Here is a 24590-nt window from a genome sequence, read left to right as displayed (position 1 = left end):
GGGTCTTAGATTTATTATTGTATTCCGGTTCAACATTAGTCGCTCTTATACTAGTCTAGGCCAGGTCATGGGAATGAGTTATTGTATTTATTTAGTCGTTATAGACACTTCCGCTATTTCGTTTAAATGTATTGGTTGACTTCTGTTTTTTGATTATTATATTTCTTGAAAGATTGCTAAATATTATCCTTTATTTCTAAATATTTTATGTTGGGTTGAGGGTTCTCCTATCGAGGTGGGATTGCTAGGTGCCCGCGTGATCCTAAAATGGGTCGTTACAAGTAGGCATCAGAGCCTAGGTTACCGGTCTCACAAGTACAAGAGAAATTTCTAGTAGAGTTTCGTGGAATGGTACGTAGACGTCCGTGCCGATCTACGAGAGACTATAAAACATTTAGGAAATCTCCCTTCTTTCTTTCCAATCGTGCTATTTGGTAAAATTGGTATCTCGGTGTGTCCAATTATTATCTAGGGGATTCCAATTTGTATCTTAATTTTTTGGGATATGTGGTGTGTTTGGACTGACCTTAGGTGAATACGTTCTTGACGCGGTTCCTACAATTATTTATGAGAGTGGGCATTGAAGTTGCGTCACTGCCAGTGGTGCCACTGAAGCGGCGGGAATATCACGCCAGTTGTGTCGCCTTGCGATGGAGGGACCACTGGAGCACCTCTTCTAATTGTCCGCGGCCGCTCCCGCATCAACCCTTCCGCCTCGGCGCTAACGCTATAGCAAAGGCTAGTCCGCTGAAGCGATCCGGTAAATTCCTCCTCGATTGGTTACGAATCCACCGGTATCCACCGGCACGATGGCTCGGCTAACGCGGTGTCCCCCGAAGCTAAAACTAGTGACTTTCTACTGAACCTCCAACCTGTGCAATTTCAACCAAATTCAAACAACACAGCTATTTCACAAGGAAACCAGTACATAAAAACAAGCCCGACAAAGGCAGAAAGCTGTCCAAGACTTATTACAAACCAGATTATCCAAATACCAAAAAAAAAAATTATTCAAACCATGGAACCAAACCACAGAACCAAAAGAGACAGCGTTTGAGATTTAAGGCCCTACAAAGGTAACCATAAAATCTGATAAAAAGAAAAAGAGAGAGGGAGGAGGGGGGAGGGGTTAAAGATCCCTAAGCCGTCCTCCGGCTCGTGCCCCTTGTACCGTCAGAGCAGATGACATCTTCTGCTGATCTGCTCTTCCCATCATCTCCCTTGGCCTTACTCACAAATGAATACTGGAAGGAGTCTTCATCATCCTGCACGGGTATCTCCTCGCTGGGGTACATCTTCCTCCATAGGCCCTTGACACCTCTCCAGGCCTTTAGATGGACCTTGTCATGGGACTTGTTCTTGACCCACTCCTTCTCAAAGTCAGCACAAAGCTAGACATGATCTGCAGCCAGAGAAGTGTAGACGGTCTACAAGGTAGAGAGTGACTCACCCAACCCTTTCTGGGCCTCCAAAAAGCTCTTTATCTCCTCCCTGGTGAAGTAGCCCTTGCCAGCACTGGAAGAACCAACCTCCACCAAAGGCCTCGGTATACCCTGAAACATCAACATCATCTAATCAAAGCGAGCATCAATCCATTCAAACAGGCCTTGAACAGGGGCAGCTATAACCTCAGATACACCTCCACCGGCACTGGCACTAGCACTCATCCCCTCACTAGTCTTCCTCTTCTTGCCAACATCCATGACCCACTATCTTCAATCAAAGCCCATATTCGCATAGCATCAATGACGGGAACCTCAAACTCGATGCCCCATGCCTCATAAAATCCTTCTATTCTTCAATCACATGCGAGCCCATATTCACACAATACAAAGAGGTGACATTCCATGAGGGACGGAATAGCCGATGTTCGGGCCCGCCTCCTAGCCTCGACGGTAAAGAATTTATCCTCCCTATTCCCACTAACAACCCTAAGTGATAGAAGCTCACCTCCTCGGCCCAGGTTAGACACCAACTACTCTCCATTGTCAGCAGATTATTAGGCTTCCAAAAACTCCGCCGAGTTATTATCTGTCACACCCCAATCTTGATTAGGGTGTGATGGGCACTTGCCCCGCAACCTTTTTGAACCTTTAAAGCAAACATATTTAATAGGATTACTCATACACAATAAAACTCTTTCGTTGCTTTTAAATCAAATAAAATATATATAGGATTGTACAAAGCTCGTATCAATATACAACCGGCTCCCATAACTCACGACTCGTCGCAAAGTCTCTAACTACGGACAAGACATCATAGCATAGCACGCCGACTCGGCGACACCCCCAGCACCGAGCTGGCCAACTTTGTTGAAACATCTTTTATGCTGGCTGTTATCCATCTGGGAGTACCTGCGCGGCATGAACGCAACCCCCAAAGAAGAGGGGTCAGTACGAATAGTGTACCGAGTATGTAAGACATGAATAACAATAATACGAACAGAAGAATCATGTAAGGAACAACAATACCGTGAAATTATAGAATAACCGTGGGAACATAGACCATATCATAGATTAGAGAGTGACACGTACCTATAAGTGCCCTTAGCGTATACCGTACTTTCTTAGCTTTCTTTACTTATATATATATATATATATATATATATACATAAAAATAGAATATATTATATTGCCGAGGCGTCGGTGTGTCCGATCCATTTAACCATAAATATGCACACCCCGCGTCCGGCATCCCGCGTCCGGACGATATCGTGTGCCATACTCCAACCGATCGGTGGATATGCGTATATAACGCTCTCGCCCTTATCTCCATTTTCCCCCTTAGATATATCGGCGTCTATAGCGCCCCGACTCTTTCATATATATATATACTCATATCATATACATATATATCAGCGTCTATAGCGCTCTGATTCTTTTTGTCATATGCACATACTTATATCATATATACTTACCAGCGTCTATAGCGCTCTAATTCTGCTATCATATACATATACTTATATCATGTATATTTATCTGTGTCTATATAGCGCTCTGATTCGGTTATCATATACATATACGTATGCCGAATACACGCATCAATCGGGGTAGTAGGGAAATACTCCATGTATTTAAAATCCTTAGAATAGCCATTATCTACAATAGCACTGGATTATCCAGAATTAGTTTAACACCCTCATATTTTCATTTTTATAGCAAAGTATATAGTTTACATATCCAACGTAGGCACTTTTCTCATCTTTGGCTTCATCGTCACCTCTATAAGGTCACCTTCGTCATGGATACACTTGCACTAGGATGATACTGTACTTATCGTTCGACAATCGGGACAAGGGTCGAAGATTTCCTTAGGATTCTACTCCCAAAACAAGTCAAGCGAAACGATAGGAAAATTCCGGCACACTGGGTCCACCTCGGGCCGGGTGAGATAGCGTACACCATTTACATATATTACGTCTCATGGCATTATTTATAATGATTTAAGATAATCGGGTCCTCTTTACGCAGGTTCTAGGGGTTTAGGAAGCTTTTTCAACATTTCACACCATTTTTAGTTCAATTCTACTGAGTAAATAGTAACTAATTTCAGTCTCGGATTTCTAGGAAAGGAATTGTCCCCGAGGCCTGTGTTCAAGCCTACTACGTCTAAGACATGCCAAGAAAGGAAGGTAAAGTCTTACATACCTCTTTTCGCTCCTTCTGCTTCTCCAAATCCTTGTTGCAAATCCGCCAAAATCTACAATTTGGTCGTGTTTACCCAAAGCTTGATTAGAGCCTTTAGAACTGGATTCTTCAAATGACACTTGGCTACCGAAATTTTGGCAAGCATTTCCCCGTAAATACTCCATCCCGAGAATATGGCTCGGCCCAATTCAACAACAACAACCCGAGAATGGAACTCGGCCACAATATCAACAATAATACCAACCATCTTACATACAACATTCCATTCATACACAAGTAAACTACATACGATCAATTTAGCACTAATGCTCATATATTCAATTACTAATCCGAACCCATTCAAACCATATTCAAGAATACTTTAAGCAATCCATATAATATTTCCAACAATCTAAGGAATGCTCCACTCCACCCGAAACCTCCACAATTGCAATAAGGCAATAACAATGAATTTCTTTCTTCCCAATTCACATACTACATCAACAATTTCATACATTTACAACATTATTTCCATGAATTCAAGAAAGCATATTCAAATCATATTACGTTCCAAATCAGCCCATAACCATCACAACTTCCATTTTAATCATCAAACCTTCGTTTTCATTACATAGAATCCATCACAACAACAACTAGAATACTAACTAAAATTAATCCGTCCTTTCTACACCACACCACTTCCATTCGGTCAACCTACCTACACACACAACTTAACGAATTTCATCCATCCCTTTACATTACAACATACATAACCATTCATAATACAATCATCCAACATGCTTAACAATTAGTTCATTACTTACATACACAACCTAACACCCACACGGCCACACATAACTCATCACAACTTCATGATTTTTATTCATTTCCACATACTACAATATTCACAAACATGTACTAATCACCCACAACACATGAAAGAAGATGGAATCCTTACCTTTTTCTTTCCACTCCTTCTCTCGCTAAGACTACCATTTGCAAAAAACGAGCGGTTCTCTTGTTCCAACAACTAAACCACGTCGTAGAGGGCCTTCCAATTAGTAGCATGGCATAAAGAAAATATTTTTTCCAAGATCAAACCAAGGGGTCGGGTTCGCCACCCTTGGCCGTCCCCTCTCTCTCTCTTTTTTTTTTTTCTTTCTTTCTTTCTCCCACTTCTTCAATTAAAAGATGAACTCTCACTATATATATATATATAATATATATATGTGAGGGGCACATGCCCCTCTCTAGATTTTTCTTTTTTTTTCATTCTTTTTTTTTTTTAGAATTTTCTTTATTTTTCCAAAAAGATGACTTATTTGTCATCTTTTTTTGTCACATGGTCAATATGACCTTTTTGGAACATTCAAGAGACCCTGTGAAATTCCCATTTTGCCCCTCGACTTTTCTCAATATTACCATTTTGTCCCTAACCTTCCGCATTATTTCCACGGCCCATTTTGCGAATTTCTCTTTTTCGCCCCTACCTTTCTCAATATTTCCGTCCAATAATATTCATAAATAATGTTCATAACCAACTTATGCACTAAAATAATTTTTGAGATGGTCTTGCCTTTAACTTCCCGCAATTGTCTTAAAATATTCCGACGTACAAAACGGGATATAACATCCTTCTCCTTTAGAACATTCGTCCTCGAATGTTCGACTAGTCCTTATGGGTCGTCTTAATACTCTAGGGGAGGGTTTTTTTATAGTTGTTTTCCATCCTTCATCTTAGCTCTTAAGCTATCCAATATCGTTCTCTTTATCATACTCCTTTTTTTTTTTTTTTATATACGTCTATTTTCTGGCGTCGCACTACTCAAAGTTTGTGCGAACCTCTCATATCACCTTAAACATTATCCCGACTTCTACCTACTTGGTGTCGTTTTTTTTTTTTTCCGACCTTACTAATTCACTTCAGTAAAAGATCTCCTCAGTAGCTCAAGCGTTCATGTCAAACACACTACCGTATCAACCTTTTTATCTCACCCTTACATTTCTTTGGTCTCTTTACTTTCTTTCGCACCTCTCCCATTATCCATTTATCACCATACTAGACTCCTCATTCCCAATCTCAATCTACAAACTAATAACAGCCTACTTGGCAACACTTGAACCATTTACTCGTTGTTATCGCCGGAACTTCGATTCCCACTCGATTAATGCATTTGTACCATCGTAACTTCGATCACGGGATTCACGTGTCCACCGATACCATCATATTTGGGATATTTCATACATACATATATATTCAATTATCAACTAACTAGCCCGCCAAATACGTCCAAACGCCGTTCAAGCCTATCCTAATTTCGTGGTCGTGACACACTTCCGTCCTTTCACCGAAGTAGTTTGTCCCGTCTTACGCATCTTCTTATAGTCCCCAACCATCCATATATCCTAATTTTCCTTAGGCTAACCCAACTTCTCATTTGTCTCATCTGTATCTCAATTTGTAGAATTTCTTGTAATTTCCCGGGTCACCCATCTTAGAATTACTCCCACCGAGCACGCTTAACCTCGAAACTTTGCCGGGATTCAATGCTTTAATGCTCATATTTTCGCGTCCGCTTTCTCGTATGACCTTTACTACATGAGTTGGGGTTAGTCGAAAGCCTTACGGATTCGAACCCTCGTAACACGTCTTTTCTTCTACAATTACTATTTTGCCCTTTTTGACCCGATGTCCACTTTTCGCCCGCGTGCATGGCTACCCCCGTCCGGACTTCCCATTCTCACACAGCGATTACACCTTTGTCACTATCTCAAGTCCATAACTTTTTCGAAACAACACGTTCCATATCATCATTTTGATGCCTTTTTCCGCCGTTACGGGCGCTTTCGTCGCAATCAAGATTATATAATGAATTCTTTCTCCTATAACTTGGCTCTATCGCACGATCTCGAGGCGTGTTAAGGTCAACATTTCCTAAATGCCCCGTAGCCTCCCGTTTATAAATGTGGCCGGCTTCACACCATAAACGGGACTCTACCGACACGACTTTGCGTACAACCCTTGGACCGACCTCGCTCGATACCACTTTGTCACACCCTAATCTTGATCGTGGTGTGATGGGCACCCGACCCCGTAACCGAAGCCGAGCGAACCCGCTGACCATTACTACGTACTGAAATTTTTTTTTTTGAACCTTTAAAGCAAACATATTTAATAGGATTACTCATACACAATAAAACTCTTTCGTTGCTTTTAAATCAAATAAAATATATAGTGTACAAAGCTCGTATCAATATACAACACTCGGCTCCCATAACTCACGACTCGTCGCAAAGTCTCTAACTACGGACAAGACATCATAGCATAGCACGCCGACTCGGCGACACCCGCAGCAATTAGAGCTTGCCAACTTTGTCAAACATCTTTTATGTCGTCGTTATCCATCCGGGGAGTACCTGCGCGGCATGAACGCAGCCCCCAAAGAAGAGGGGTCAGTACGAATAGTGTACCGAGTATGTAAGACATGAATAACAATAATACGAACAGGAACGTAAGTATGAACAACAATACCATGGAATTATAGAAAAACCGTGACCGTGATGAGATAAGAGGAACATAGACCATATCATATAAGAGAGTGACCTCGCATACAAGTGCCCTACGTATTTCTTAGCTTTCCTTACTCATATATATATATATATACATAAAAAAAGAATATATTATATTGCCGAGGCGTCGGCGGTACCGATCCATTTAACCATAATATGCACACCCCGCGTCCGGGCATCCCGCGTCCGGGACGATATCGTGTGCCATACTCCAACTGATCAGGTGGATATGCGTATATAACGCTCTGCCCTTATCTCCATTTTCCCCGAAGATATATCGGCGTCTATAGCGCCCTGACTCTTTCATATATATATTCATATCACATACACATATATCAGCGTCTATAGCGCTCTGATTCTTTTTGTCACATATACACACTTATATCATATACATTTACCAGCGTCTATAGCGCTCTGATTCTGCTATCATATCCATATACTTATATCATGTATATTTATCAGCGTTTATATAGCGCTCTAATTCGGTTATCATATACATATACGTATGTCGAGTACACGCATCAATCGGGATAGTAGGGCAATATTCCATGTATTTAAAATCCTTAGAATAGCCATTACCTACAATAGCATTGGAATATCCAGAATTAGTTTAACAGTCTCATATTTTCATTTTTATAGCAAAGTATATCGTCTACATATCTAACGTAGGCACTTTTCTCATCTTTGGCTTCATCGTCACCTCTATAAGGTCACCTTCGTCGTGGATACACTTGCACTAGGATGATACTGTACTTATCGTTCGACAATCGGGACAAGGGTCGAAGATTTCCTTAGGATTCTACTCCCAAAACAAGTCAAGCGAAACGATAGGAAAATTCCGGCACACTGGGTCCACCTCGGGCCGGGTGAGATAGCGTACACCATTTACATATATTACGTCTCATGGCATTATTTATAATGATTTAAGATAATCGGGTCCTCTTTACGCAAGTTCTAGGGGTTTAGGAAGCTTTTTCAACATTTCACACCATTTTTAGTTCAATTCTACTGAGTGAATAGTAACTAATTTCAGTCTCGGATTTCTAGGAAAGGAATTGTCCCCGAGGCCTGTGTTCAAGCCTACTACGTCTAAGACATGCCAAGAAAGGAAGGTAAAGTCTTACATACCTCTTTTCGCTCCTTCGCTTCTCCAAATCCTTGTTGCAAATCCGCCAAAATCTACAATTTGGTCGTGTTTACCCAAAGCTTGATTAGAGCCTTTAGAACCGGATTCTTCAAATGACACTTGGCTACCGAAATTTTGGCAAAGATTTCCCCGTAAATACTCCATCCCGAGAATATGGCTCGGCCCAATTCAACAACAACAACCCGAGAATGGAACTCGGCCACAATATCAACAATAATACCAACCATCTTACATACAACATTCCATTCATACACAAGTAAACTACATACGATCAATTTAGCACTAATGCTCATATATTCAATTACTAATCCGAACCCATTCAAACCATATTCAAGAATACTTTAAGCAATCCATATAATATTTCCAACAATCTAAGGAATGCTCCACTCCACCCGAAACCTCCACAATTGCAATAAGGCAATAACAATGAATTTCTTTCTTCCCAATTCACATACTACATCAACAATTTCATACATTTACAACATTATTTCCATGAATTCAAGAAAGCATATTCAAATCATATTACGTTCCAAATCAGCCCATAACCATCACAACTTCCATTTTAATCATCAAACCTTCGTTTTCATTACATAGAATCCATCACAACAACAACTAGAATACTAACTAAAATTAATCCGTCCTTTCTACACCACACCACTTCCATTCGGTCAACCTACCTACACACACAACTTAACGAGTTTCATCCATCCCTTTACATTACAACATACATAACCATTCATAATACAATCATCCAACATGCTTAACAATTAGTTCATTACTTACATACACAACCTAGCACCCACACGGCCACACATAACTCATCACAACTTCATGATTTTTATTCATTTCCACATACTACAATATTCACAAACATGTACTAATCACCCACAACACATGAAAGAAGATGGAATCCTTACCTTTTTCTTTCCACTCCTTCTCTCGCTAAGACTACCATTTGCAAAAACGAGCGGTTCTCTTGTTCCAACAACTAAACCACGTCGTAGAGGGCCTTCCAATTAGTAGCATGGCATAAAGAAAATATTTTTTTCCAAGATCAAACCAAGGGTATTTGGTTCGGCTCGATGGCCGACCCTCCTTCTTTTTTTTTTTTTTTTTGTTCTTTGCTCTCTCTTGTTCTTCCACTCTCTTCCCAAAAAAAAATACACACACACACGCATATATATAGTTATATAGGCATGTGAGGGGCACGTACCCCTCTCTACATATTTCTAGATTTTTCATTCTTTTTCTTGAATCTTTTTTTCTTTTATTTTATAAAAGATGACTCACTTTGTCATCTTTTCCATTCCCATTTTGTCCATGGCCAATATGGCCTTCTTGGAACTTTCATGAGCCCTTGGTGAAATTATCATTTTGCCCCCTCGACTTTCTTCAATATTACCATTTCGTCCCTAGCCTTCCGCATTATTTTCACGACCCATTTTGCGAATTTCCTTTTTTCGCCCTCAACCTTTCACAATATTTCCGTGCTAATAATAGTTATAAATAATATTTACAACAACTCGTCCGTTAAAATAATTTTTGAGAATAGTCTCGCCTTTAACTTTCCACGACGACTTTGGAATATTCAAACGTACAAAGTACGGGCTATAACATTATCCACTTTGTGCACCCGGTTTATCGCCTTAGCCCCTATTTTCACGGAGACACCAGGAATCACAATTCTCAGGTCAGAAGAATCTCAATCAATAATAGGCAGCATGGCGTACAATTCCCTTACCCAATTCTCATTGCATCGCCCGAGATCCTTAATCAAACGCATCACTTTATCGCTTCCAACCTCTCCAGGAATCAGGGGCACGTTTATCCACGTTAGTCATGTCAAAAACCCTCTCTAACAATAGGCGAATATGCCTCTGCTCCAAGAAACGACGCTCGCATTGGGGACTGATGAAGATTTGATAGACGGGTACTTGCTCCTCTTGTTGTTTAGCTTCTTGATTCTTGGCAATTGTACCTGTAATGAATAGTAGATTATGAGGATTCATGTTACTAGATTTAAGAAATCAAAATCTTGCATTCTAGGCTCAAAATCTTAGCGGAATCAGTTGTTTTCAAAAAAAAAATTCTAGTTGCAATTTTTGCACAGGAACCGCTGTAGCGGTCACTCAGACCGCTGCAGCAGATCCGCTATAACGGAATTGGCGACCGCTCCCACGCCCCTACCATATTTCTCCCCACCGCTTCAGGACCGCTAGGCGCTGTGCGTAGCCGCCCTGCCAGGGGCCTCGACCGTCAAGCGGTGCCGAGGATGCCAAAGTGGTGCCGCTGAGGCGGTAGGTCGACCAGTGATTGACCTATTTAAAACCTATTTATTGACTTGACCTAGCATTATTTTTCCAAGTTCCAGTCACTATCCGGAGACATTTTCAGCTCCTTGAGACAAAAATGTTAGGAAGGTAATCTCCATAAATCCTGCATTTCTTCTCCTTTAATTTCCCTTTCTCTTCTTACATCATTTATGATTATGGCAAAGCTTAATTGAAGGTTTTTTCTTTATTAAAAACACTTATGAGACTGCTGGGCAATGGTTGCAATGAATGTCCTAGAATAATTAGTAGCTCTAAGATGGCTTCCTTATTGCAAGAATGAGTTTTATAACAAATTCTAAGCCTAATCCTTGCTATTTCTCAAATGGGTTAACTTGCTAAGTCGCTATTTGTGTTTTAGGTGAATAATTGATGTAAGTTTAACTTAAGTTAACCTTGCTTCCCATTAAAAGAGGAGAAATAGTAATAATCAAGAATCTAGAATGATCATTTTAGAAATGACGATTTTACCCCTATGACCTAATTTCTTGAATTGTTGCTTACTCAAATGTGTCCATCGTTCTTAGATCCCTTGGATCTACAACTCCCTTTGAAGATGGAAGATGGAATCTAAATGGACATTCATACCTGTTTGGCCTGAGGTAGGTTATAGCTTCCTTTCTTGGTAGACTCCGGTTAGACTTACATATTCGTATATTAGATGAAATGGATAATGTATGTATAGGATTTTGGTGATTGGGATGGACATCTTATGATGGTACTATAGTGTGATTTATGTGTTCGGGCTTATGGCCTGTAGAATCCCTAGGTTCATGTGTTGGTATTACTTTGCATATTGCTGAACTTTATGTGACTTGGAAGACTAGTTGTCCGGTACATGTCTTATTATGTTCCATTGATGAAAAGTTCCCGTATGTTGTGCATAAACATGTCCTTTGTTATTTAATGTTGAATCATAATCTAATATTGAAATTGATAAAATATGCCAAAAGTACTTGAAATGATTCTAGACTGGATGTTTAGTAGTTGATGACATAAGTTAGAAGCATACTTATTATATGTTGATGTCATTGGGAAGTAAAGGGATGAGGTGATATTGTTATTGTGATTCTATCCGTGCTGGGCATTGGTGACTAGTGTTAATCTCATTCATGATAATGTAACATCTTACTGGTCGTCGTTTGAGACGAGGATAGTCATTCTACTATGGCTTATTGTGTAGTCTTTTTATGATATTGTTGGTGTGTCCATGCGTGGTACTGTTGATATTTGATTTGATGATTGACATTGAACTCATACATTGCACGCATTCTTATCCTTCATGATATACTGTTGATACATTGATGATACTTAAGGAAACACTGTTATGAGCTAGGCTCAGTAGGATGTTGATTTTATTCCGCAAAGACATTTATAGAAAGGGTTAGGTAACGTCCATAAGCAAAAAGTAGGTACACATTGGGACAAAAACTTAGGTCATGTAAATTAACGAATTCCCTTTGAAATACTTAGGCTGTCCAATTTTCTATGCAAGTAAGAGAAGGATGTTCTATAATGAACTTATCAATATGGTGAAGAACAAGTTTTAGAGCTGGAAAGGTAAATTGCTATCATATGGAGGCAAAGCAGTGCTCATCAAGAGTGTTCTCAAATGTATACTTGTTTATATGCTCTTAGGAGTTGTTCCTACAAAATATACTATAAATGAACTACATAAGATATTGGCAAGATTCTACAGGATTAACAATGAGGAGGGTAGAAGCAGGCATTGGATTTCATGGGAGAAGATCTATTTACCAAAAGAAAATGGAGGATTAGGCTTCAAATTCTTATATGGTGTTTAAGGCTCTCTTTTCCAAGTTGTGGTGGAGATTCGGGACATCAAGTTCTTTATAGTCAACCTTCATATGGGAAAAATACTGTAAGATACTGAAACCTACTAGAGTGTAGTGGAAAGGAGTTTCTCAAAGATGGAAGAAAATGATAGAAGCAAGGGATCAAGTGAATCAACTTATATGGTGGGGATCAAGGAATGGAGCATGTGATGTATGGGAGGGTAATTGGAATAAACTTCGTTCAGTTAATCAACTTGTCCCAACAGATTTTCATTTTGATAACAAAGATTTAAGATCTATCATACTTTGTGAATTCAGAAGGTTGGGATACACTTAGAATGCAGGCTAAATTCCCAGCAGTTATAAATCATGTAATGTATGAACTGAACATAGTGGAACAATCTGAGGAAAAGGGCAAAGCTTGGTGGATGACCACCAGCACAAGAAATTTTATTGTAGGGAGTTCTTGGAACTTACTTAGGCAAAACGCACAAACCTCAGTCTATTTTCCAAGACTATGGATGAAGGGAGTACCTTTCAAAATACCCCTTTTCTTATGGAGGTTGTGGAAGTTCAAATTACCAGTGATGATATATGAAGTGAATGAAGATATCTATAGCATCAAGGTGCAGATTTTATGAACATCCACAACAGGAGGAAACAGTTTAACATTTATTTTTAAGTAGAGAATTTAAAGCATCAATATGGTAGTACTACACATGTGAAGTGGGGATTGATGGTCCAATTGTTCAAATTCATCAGATAGTGGTGAAATAGTGGGACATTCAAATTGCTTCTAAGATTAAACCAATTCTACAAGCTACCTCAGCTTTTATATTTTGGCAACTATGGAAGAGAATGAACATGATAATGCATAGAGGTAGTATGAACAAAAAAAGGGTGATATATGGGATAAACTATAATCTACATAATCTAGTGAAAATAGTCTATTCTTGGTTGAGAAATATCCCATATAACGACCACAGCTAGTGCAGTATTGATACGCTCAAATTACATCTTTTAATGGCATAACGCGGATGTTGTCAAATATAGTAACCCAACAAGGTTGGGGTCGAATCCCACAGGCAACAATATGTAGACGTTTAAGCAGATTAAGAATTATCACCAACAACGGTAGGCCGAACGATCAATGGTGGTTTTTAGATATGGTTTTGATAAAATACGAAAATATTAAATCTAATCTAGAAAGCAAGTAAAGTGATAAATGGCCACAAGAATGGAATAAAGGAAATTACTTCTCAAGTAACGATCCAATATATTTCACGAATTACATATAATGGTAATATTATGTTAATTAGCCTCGGATAATGACTCTAAATTAACTTCTCTCGAAGATTAACTAGACTACCGAATTGAATATCCCCCACGAATTAGGAGCATTAAGAACACCCGACTGTGGCTATAAGTGGTATCGCCTATTCCTAGGTCAATTTCCATTAGATGAGGGTTAACACTCCAAATTCATATTGATTATTTTATCCCAACCCCGTTCTTCCTCTTCCGAGTTTCAAACAAAGTAAATGTGTGATTCCTAGGGTTAGCTACTCCCTTGAGAAACATTGAAGAACAAGAATAATTAAAATAACAATAACTTACTTGATTAAAAATAATGTCGATCAATAAATAAGCACAACAAGAGTTTCAATCTCAATTGTAACCAAGAAATTCCCATAAACAAGGTTTGAATAAAAAAAAGAAAATATACGTAGGAACCCTAGCCTCCAAACATGTGTCTTATGCCAAAGATGTCAAAACAATTATGTCTTATGGAATATTTATAAGTGTAGGAAAAAACCCAAATAAAATAACTGAGTCCAAAACAAATTGGGAAATAATTTTGAGTCCGAAATTGGTTCACCCACTTCAGCTAAAAAATAGCCTCGCGCGTTGCACCTGGCATAAATACCAGACTACGTTCTTTTTGGTCCAACTTTGCTGCGTTGCTGGCCAGGTAAGTCTTCCTTTATTTCTTCATAGCAATTGTTTTCTTTGCTTTCATTAATTCTAATCATTTCACCATTAATGCCAATCATTGCACCAGTAATTCTTGTCTCCCTTTCTTTCGTTTTTTTTTTTAATTTTCTTCCGCAATTTATTCAATTTTGCTCCAATTCTTTTCAATTTTGCAATTCTTTATTCCTACACAATAAAATATAATATTAAGCACAAATTAATATAGTAACACTCAAAAGACGATTCAAAATACTAGAATGTGAGGCAACTAATAGCTAAATATATGCATTTTTGGCCGAACATCACTACCCCACACTTAAACTCTTGCTTGTCCTCGAGTAAGAACTAAAATCACTCTCAATAAATCAAGTCTAGGAAAACCACCGCTTTTATTGATACCAACAATTAGGCCCTATAGCAACTCAAACAATTAAATATACACTTCCTGATTATTTTGCAAGATACACAAGTCAACTCAAGTAAACAACAAACGTCTAAGCTCCTAACCTCATAGACGGATTCTAACTCATCAAATTTAACCTCGCTCACTACTCTGTCAAAGAAATTTAATAACAACACCTATCTATCATGAAACAAGTGCCCTCACAAGAAGAAATATTCCACACTCAAATAAGAAAAAAAAGAATGCAAATTAGGGACTTAGCATCAAAGAACAACTCTCGCACTCTCAAAGAAATTCAAATGTATGCACAAAGACCCATAGGCTTTCCCATTATGTACATCTCTACTAATTAAGTGTGCTCGACTAGAATCAAATAGGACATTAACGGGTTGTAATGTTGGCTAGGGGACGAGTAGGAAAACTATAGAATTGCGACTTACACTTCCCTAAGCACTTTGCACTTTAGACTTAATCACCCATTATTTTCATCTCTTAACTTTATTTTTCAGCCCTCTCTTCTTCAATTATTTTCACTAGTAAGTCTCATCATATCAAGAACGCTTCAACTTTTTTTTTCTCAAGCAATATTTTTTTCTCATTTTTTTCTTTTCATATCACATTCTTTCTAAGAGGGCCTTTTCATCACTTTGCAGCTTATCATTGGTCACCTTTTACACTCGACCATCCCTTCTCTTCAGATTTCACAATGATAACACAGTCTAAGCTACAGTGCTCATGAAAGCAGGGTGCACAAACCAGGGATTCAACAAAAAGGATCAAGACAAAAATACGGCTAACAAATGAAAAGCTACAGGATCAAAGGGCTACTAGTGGTACAATTTCTGAAAAGGCTAAAATTTACAAGACATATCAAAGAAAGCCTATAATCATCTTCTAAACGGCAAGAACACTTTTTATTTTGCTTCAATAACATGCAGGGCAAGTTCTAGACTAAGATGCAAAACATGGAATATATGTAAGAAATCCTCGCCACACATGGCACAAGTCTCATTCAAGATGGATCAATTCTATTCTAGGATGGATAGGATCATGACGAACAACAAAATAAGAAAAAACTATATACAGAGTCACAACCATGAGTTTAGGTGTCAGAAAGTCTGCTATCTTTTCGTTACTCAAGCACTCAAAGGAAAGTATAACTCAAGCTCAAGCCCTAATATGCTAGTATCAAACAAGTCAAAACGGGTCTTTCTTCTCTCTCCTTTACTACTCCTAAAAAAAACTACTCCAAAAAATTTAAAAAATTACCCGGTTCAAAGGCTTCCCCTCGGGAAAGAACCGAGGCCATAAGAAAACCCAAGGGGTGGATGATCTATGCCACTAAAAGAGAAAAAGAAGCTATAAAAGAAAAATAAAAGAATGAACAAAGAAAAAAAATCTCTTTTTTTTTTTTTTTTTGTATATTAGTTTTCTGTTTTTTTTTTTTCAATATTTAAGGCTAAAAAAATAATCTTATGGCATAATCATACTTGACCTTAAAAATCGGAATTACCTCACCCCACACATAAAAATATGTGTTGTCCTCAATGCATGTATAGTAGAGAAATAATTAAAACAAGGGTGAGAAGTACTCCCTGAGACCCTCTAGGGCCTAGCTAGCAGCATAATCCTCAACATTAAGGGTCGGGACGACCCCACACTTAAGCCCAAATATGCTTCTCAGCTTTCAACTTCAGGTACTCAGACTTCCCCTAATCTGCAAAACAAAAACAAAATAACACGTGACACCATAAAATGAAAATCTAAACTATTACACATTGGGTTGCCTCCCAACAAGCGCCTTAGTTAGTGTCGCGGCATGACGTGAATTAACTTTACCGCTTTTCTTGCCATTTGGAGCTTATGAATTGGGCACCCAACTTGGATTCAAGTTTGTGACCAAGAGCGGCGGGAGGTGGTAAGTAGATGAACAAGCCAAGCATAATATGTTTCATCTTACACATCTTAGCTTTCAAGTGAGGAATGTCGTTCTGCCTTTTTGAGTTTTCAAATTGCAGGATATATGGCGTTTGAACTTTTTGAATTTCGACATCCTCTTTTTCCCCCGGATTGGAGTCAACAACAACCATATTTTTCAGAACAATGGTTGACTCCAATTTATATTTTTCTTTGGCATTCCCAGTAAACTCAACTTCATGATTGACCTCCAACAAAGGGATTACCTTTTTAGATTGAGCATCGGGGAGTTCATATTGATTCTGATCTTGATCGAATGCCCATGGCGAATTTTCTTCTTCTGTCATTAAAACAAGTGGGAGACTAGTTTCCAAGTATTCTTTCAAGGCTTTTTTATTTTCGTTACCCTCATTAAGTGGACATTCCATCATGAGTTCGAACTCACCAATTTGGCCATGCTCATAATGCAAGTCAAAATAACTACCAAACAAGTTTTCATGGAAAGATGCCATTTTTGTAAAATAAATAAATAAATAAAACACAGAAAACAACTATACAAATATTCACAGGACGGTTCAAAGAAAGTTAGCTTATTTCCTAAATTAGCCAAAACACGCCAATTGTTCCCCGACAACGGCGCCAAAATTTGATACGCTCAAATTACATCTTTTAATGGAATAATGAGGATGTTGTCAAATATAGTAACCCTGCAAGGTTGGGGTCGAATCTCATAGAGAACAATAGGTAGACGTTTAATCAGATTAAGAATTATCACAAACAATAGCAAAGCCGAACGCATCAATGGTGGTTTTTAGATATGGTTTTGATAAAATACGAAAATATTAAATTTAATCTAGAAAGCAAGTAAATTGATAAATGGCCACAAGAATGGAATAAAGGAAACTACTTTTCAAGTAACGATCCAATATATTTCACGAATTACAGATAATGGTAATATTATGTTAATTAACCTCGGATAATGACTCTAAATTAACTTCTCCCGAAGATTAACTCGACTACCTAATTGAATATCCCTACAGCAATTAGGAGCATTAAGAACACCCGACTATGGCTACAAGTGGTATCACCTATTCCTTGATCAATTTCCATTAGATGAGGGTTAACGCCCCAAATTCATGTTAATTATTCTATCTCAACCCCGTTCTTCCTCTTTCAAGTTTCAAACAAAGTAAATGGGCGATTCCTAGGGTTAGCTACTCCATCGAAAACGTTGAAGAACAAGAATAATTAAAATAACAATAACTTACTTGATTAAAAATAATGTCAATCAATAAATAAGCACAACAAGAGTTTCAATCTCAATTGTCACCAAGAAATTCCCATAAACAAGGTTTGAATAAAAGAAAGAAAATATACGTAGGAACCATAGCCTCCAAGCATGTGTTTTATGCCAAAGATGTCAAAACAATTGTGTCTTATGGAATATTTTATAGGTGTAGGAAAAAACCAAAATAAAATAACTGAGTTCAAAACAAATTGAGAAATAATTTTGAGCCTGAAATTGGTTCACTCGCTTCGGCTAAAAAATAGCCTCGCTCGTTGCACCTGGCATAAATACCAGACAACGTTCTTTTTGGTCCCAACTTTGCTGCGTTGCTAGCCAGGTAAGTCTTCCGTTATTTCTTCATAGCAATTGTTTTCTTTGCTTTCATTAATTCTAATCATTTCACCATTAATGCTAATCATTGTACCAGTAATTCTTGTCTCCCTTTCTTTTGTTTCTTTTTATTTTCTTTCGCAATTTATTCAATTTTGCTCCAAATCTTCTCAATTTTGCAATTCTTTATTCCTACACAATAAAATATAATATTAAGCACAAATTAATATAGTAATACTCAAAAGACAATTAAAAGTAATAGAATGTGAGGCAACTAATAGCTAAATATATGCATTTTAGGCCGAACATCAAGTATTTGGAGGACTACAGGCTAAGAGTGGGATACAAGATGGTGCAATGGAAATGCCCTTCATCGGGTTGGTTTAAGTGCAATACAGATTGTTCTTCATGGGGTAATTCAAGATCGAGTTCAGCTGCCTTCTGCATAAGAGATGATTTCGGGAATCTAATATTTGCAGGTATAAGAAGATTAGCTGATACTACTAATATTACTGCAGAAGCTTTGGCTACAGAGGATGGGATTCAGTACTATGTGAAGGAACAACTTTACCAATAGTGATAGAGACACTCATTATCCATGGTTAATATTCTACAAGGTGGATGGGATGTACCATGGAAAATCAGCAGGGGAGTTAATAAGATCAATCACTGGAGTAACAATGGACAAGTGCAGTTTGCTCACATATTGAGGGAAGGCAATGCACTTGTAGATTATTTAGCTGACTTGGTTTTTGATTTTTCCGGTACAGTTCAGTTTCATACTTTTCAAGAGCTACTAGAAGGAGCAAGAAGGATTCTAAACATTAATAGGGCAATGTTGCCTTGCTTCATATACAAGATTTATAGAAATAGAGAACTAGATTGAGGAGCTACAATCACATCAGAGGGACATCAACCATTTCAAAGGTTGATGATTCAAATCTTAGCTCAAAATAGACAATGAGATAACAAGAAAAATCAATAGGAAGCTGATGCAGTGAAAAGCAAAAAAAAAAAAAAAACTGTCTGGTTAACCAAGGTTATCCTAGCTAGTGTATGGTATTAACAGTGATGTTCAATCTACTAGCAAGATCTCATTAGGTAGCTAAAACAGTTTCTACAAAGAAGATCAGCACAACATAAGTAGCAGTACAGCAAAATAGTTTCCAAATATTGGTTAGGACAATAGTTGGATGCAGAATTCAGAAGCAACAGCTGGATTTTAACATGTAAAGGAGGTGCAGCCATAATTTTACTTGAATAATTTTCATTGGGAATTGATTCCATAGCACCTGGTGAAAGCTCTGAGGTGACTGATAGTGGCATCAATCCAAAGTAGATGATATTATGTAGCATTGCATTTTGTTGTTAAAATTTTGTTTCTTCTACAATGCTTAGATTTCCACTTTTTTGTTATAGCATAGTTTTATTTTCATTTCCTTTTTTTCTATAAATACTTTGGTTTTATTTAGAATGAAATACCAACAACAATCTGTTAGTTGGTTTGCTAAAAAAAAAAAGAATTGAACTTCAATTTTGTAATGACCCTCCCGGTCGTTATGGCCAATCTAGGATCACCCTACTAAATGGAACCCTGCCAATGGTAGAACGAGCTAATAGAAACTCAAATATGGAAGCTTAAGAGTTGGGAAATTGGTTTGTTTGTGATTATTGTTTGATGTTATTGAGTCCATTGGGGGATGACGTAGGAAATAAGACCTCTGTTGGGAATTCTGAGGCCATGGGTGAGTCCGTATGGTATTTTTACATTACTGTGCATGTTTTGTTTATGTTTGTGAGGCCTCGGATGAAGTGTTGTGTGGTAGAGTGGAAAACTGTGGAATTTAGTGAGCTCACTACCTTAGTGGGACTGTTGTAGCAGCGAAGTACTGCCGTGGAGAGACCTCTATAGTGATGGTCCTCTCGCCGCCGTGGTCAGTTGGATTTTTGCTATGTCCGCTATGGCGGGCACTAGACGGCTATAATGATGTCGCTATAGTGGAACCGTGTCCGCCACAGTGAAGGAGTGTTTTAGAGTTGGTCCGCTACAGCGGGCAGTTGCCCGCTATAGCAAGATCGTCGCAGCGGCAGAACGACTGCTGTAGCGGTTGACGGAAAACAGTAGTCGGGTTTTAAAACACATAGTCCAAATTCTTTATTCAAAAACTCCAAAATAGTTTCCAAGGAGCACCTAGGGCGAAATTCTAAGCTAGGGCAAGAATATTCTTGAGAGGCAAGTTTCAACCATTCCTTCCTTCATTACACGTTCATCTCTAAGATTTTCATCCTTCTAAATGGTCTATAATGGTAAATTGGGAATAGTGATCCTAGAACTTAATAGACTTTCAATAGTTGGTGGGTTATGAGTATTCTTGTGTGATTATCACGCAAGGCTTGGGTTATCACTTTTTAATGATGAATTAGACCATTAGAGATATGAACTAAGTGAATTGAGACTTAGGGTTTCATAAAAATGGTATCTTGACCATAGAAATTGCTTTCGACAGATGACTTGATTGAATAATCTGATAAATTGATAGTTTGTGGTTTCTAAGACCAATGCTAGGATGATTTACGCCTAGTAATCATTCACCCCTTAGAAAGGGGTAAGGTGGAAGGGTGTTCATTGCATTGATATTGTTGACTAGAGTGTTGTGACTCATTTAACATCTTAATTGCTAGACTTTGAGCATTTCGAAGCTTTATAGAAGGGAAAGGTTATAACGGAGTGATTCGCATTGTTCCAGCTTTGCAGTTGAGGTAGGTTACGGTCTACTTGAGTTAGACTTTGATTGGTTGATTGTATGTGTTATGAAATTGATAGGAGAAAGCATGTCTAGTCTTCGGGCATAATGTGTAAGGTTGAATTCCAATATACTATTGATTGGGTGATTATGTGGGCTTAGTGGCATAATTCGCTGTGTTGTGACCTACCGTTTGATGATAATTGTGGTGAGAAGTTAATATGATTTTCTTGATAAAATTGTGATACAAATTGTTCATCGATTATTGAAAGTGATGTGACAAGAAATATTTATATATGGAAAGGCTCATTTGACCGAGGCTGAGGATGAGACCTAGATATGAAAAGGCATATTTGACCGGGGGTGAGGATGTGACCTAGTTTATAGGCTCGTGGTCCGAGGTTCATTCTGGAACGAGTGGTACATAGACACCATGGGTCCCCTGCAATTCATGACTATTGGGAAATGACACAAATTAGCATGTGTGTACACGAGTGGTCAGTGACTGAGTATTGAGAATGTTGTTAGCAGACTTATTTCCGTTGTTTGCTTTCGTTGGCTTGATTTTTGATATCATTGGATGACTTGATTGTTAATATCATTGGTTGACTTGTTGTTGGGCTATTTGATTATGTGTTGTTGGTGAGTCTAGTCTATCTTATTGATTTTATGACTTGTGCATTATACTAATCTTAGTCGGCCTATGATATCTACCGATACATAGTATTTGTCTTTACTACTGTTGCATTCTTTTTTAGGGTAGATTGTGATCCATTTATACCGACCTCACGTTTGGCGTTGAGGCCATTTCTTTGAAAAGATTGAGGGTGAGCTTCTATCCATGCCAAGCCGCCCGAAGATCTTCTTTATCTAATGTCTATATCTATTCCAGACATTAATTGTTATTTATTTGAGACAATATACATTCCTTAGATATGTTTTGGATTAGAGTCCTTGTACGGTGAGTTTTAGATTTTGGGGTTGTAATAGTTAGGACTTCTTCATTTACGTTATTATTCTATGGCATGACTAATTATTGATTATTCTTGTGTTTAACTTTTATGAATTGGTTAAATAAAAATAGACTTGAATGAGTAGATGGTTAGGCGTATTGGTTCACCCACTAGGAGTTAGCATGGGTGCCAGTCATGGCAGGTTGGGTCGTGACGAGTTGATATCAGAGCTTTAGGTTCATCGATCTTGTCGTACAAAGACATTTCTAGTAGAGTCTTGCGGATCGGTATGAGACTTCTATACTTATCTTCGTGAGGCTACCGGACACTAGGAAAATTACCTTTTCTTTCTTTCTTTCGTGCTACTTGATTCTAATTGGTATCTGGATGATTCTAACTGGTGTGTGACTATCCTTCATTCTCTCGTAAATAGAGAGAACACGCGCGGCAGCAGCTCGAGGTAGAGGTAGAGGTAGAGGGCGGAGTGAACGGAAACACCGGTTGGGGGAGGCGGAGTCCCGAGCCCCTAGCCGATCCGTGCCTCCGGTGGCTCTGTGAGCCCGGGAGATGTAGTCGCACAACACTCGGCCCGGCGGCCCCGGTGCCGGCCCGACCGGCGATAGTGGCCGGCTCGACCACGAGAAACCGGTGCTCCCGAGCATACCGAAGCGATGGCTCAGGTTCTGAACTAGTTACGTGGGTTGGCACAGACAGGAGTGATACCGGCTGCTCCAGCAAGTAGGGGTGCAGAGATAGTAGCCCCAGGTCCGGACAGAGTTAAGGCTCCGGGAATTCATGATGCAATAGCCGTGGCTCCTCGTTTGGATGAAGTTTTGAGTTTTGAGGCATTTTCGAGGCCAGTTGTAGGGCCGATGATGACCGCTGAGGAGCATGATTTATTTTGGAGGTTCACTAAAAGGAAACCTCCAGTTTTCTATTGTATTGAGTAAGAGAATCCGTACGAGTTCATGATAGATTGTCATGAGAGACTCTATAAGATGGGGGCGGTTGACAAATATGGTGTCGAGTTCGCGACCTTTTAGTTCTTGGGTGATGCCAAGTTATGGTGGTGGGCAAATGTGGAGTTCAGGCCAGCTAGGTGTCGTCCGTTGACTTAGGTTCTGTTCTATTTAGTGTTTCTAGAGAAGTACGTTTTGCGTATTCTGAGGGATAGGAAGAAGGATGAGTTTGCTAATATTGATCAAGGAAACTCGTCTGTTGCTTTTATGAGTCCCGTTTCCATTCCGTGTCTCGATATGCTCTTCATTCTTTGCGCTGCGAGGAGGAGAGGATCGAGCGTTTTGTGAAAGGATTGAGCCTTTGGACTTTGAATTGAAGCTCTTGGCTTGTAGCCACGGGAGCTTCATTCCGGGGAGGTGAGTGGAGCATGTCCGTATTTTTGATGGGATTAGACGAGAGAGTCGTACGACGAGTAGAGAAGAAAGCCGAAAGAGTGGGAATTTCAGCAACTCCTTCTCTAGGGGTCAGAGTTCTCAGGTGTATTTAGGGCGTCTACTTCAGTCCACTATGCAGGTGTCTGCTGGGGGCCCATTAGGGGTTAATTATCAGTCTTTGAGTCAGGATGGGGGTTATACCGCTACATTAGTTTTTGTTCAGCGACCTACGCTAGACCGTTCTTGTTACGAGTGTGGTGAGATAGGGCATATTAAGAGGTTTGCCCCAAACTCAGACAGAGTGGTCAGGGGACTTAGTATCAAGCTCTCCGAGCTCCATTTGCACCAGATAGGGGAGGACGGGGTAGCCAAACCACAGGTCGGGGTGGCCCGGCCCTAGGGCGGTCGCCGAGCGAGCGAGAGGTGGCCGGCGGCCTAGCGGCGGGCGGGGCTCGGACTTGACAAGGTAATGTAATGGATCACGAGCTGCGGAGGCGTGGTCACTTGTTCCCGGAGTAGGAGAGCAGGGGCAGGCTCCGATGCGATCATCACGGGAGCTATCTCGGTTTTTGACAATGGATGGCCACATTTTTATTTGATGCAAGGTTCTACTTTTTCATATATGTCTTCGTATTTTGCTGTGGGTTGGGATATGATTTGTTATATCTTGATGCCCCTATCCATGTATCTACTTCGGTCGGGGATTCTGTGGTGGTATATAGAGTCTACCCTTCTTGCGCGATTACATTTATGTGATATAGTACTTGGGCAGATTTAATGATCCTAGAAATGGTAGATTTTGATGTCATCTTGGGCATGAGTTGGTTGTCCTGACATTATACAATTCTAGACTGTCACTCTAAAATAGTTACCTTAGACTTGAGTGGAAGGGTAACCTTAGTCCCCTCCATAAGAAAGTCATATCCTTCGTTCGTGCTAAGAAGTTAGTGGAGAAGGGTTGTTTAGCTTATTTGGCACATATCCTGTTATACCCCGTAGTTTCGGTACGTTGAGACTCGTTAGGCATTAGCTATTCAAGTGCAGACATCAGAGTTATTGTCAAGGAAATACAAGATCATAGGTGCTCGTGTTACGGTTACAAGAGTCCGAGTTCGCGT

Source organism: Lycium ferocissimum, chromosome 7 (assembly GCF_029784015.1).
Source record: "Lycium ferocissimum isolate CSIRO_LF1 chromosome 7, AGI_CSIRO_Lferr_CH_V1, whole genome shotgun sequence".
Lineage (NCBI taxonomy): Eukaryota > Viridiplantae > Streptophyta > Magnoliopsida > Solanales > Solanaceae > Lycium > Lycium ferocissimum.
This window is presented reverse-complemented; position numbering follows the sequence as displayed.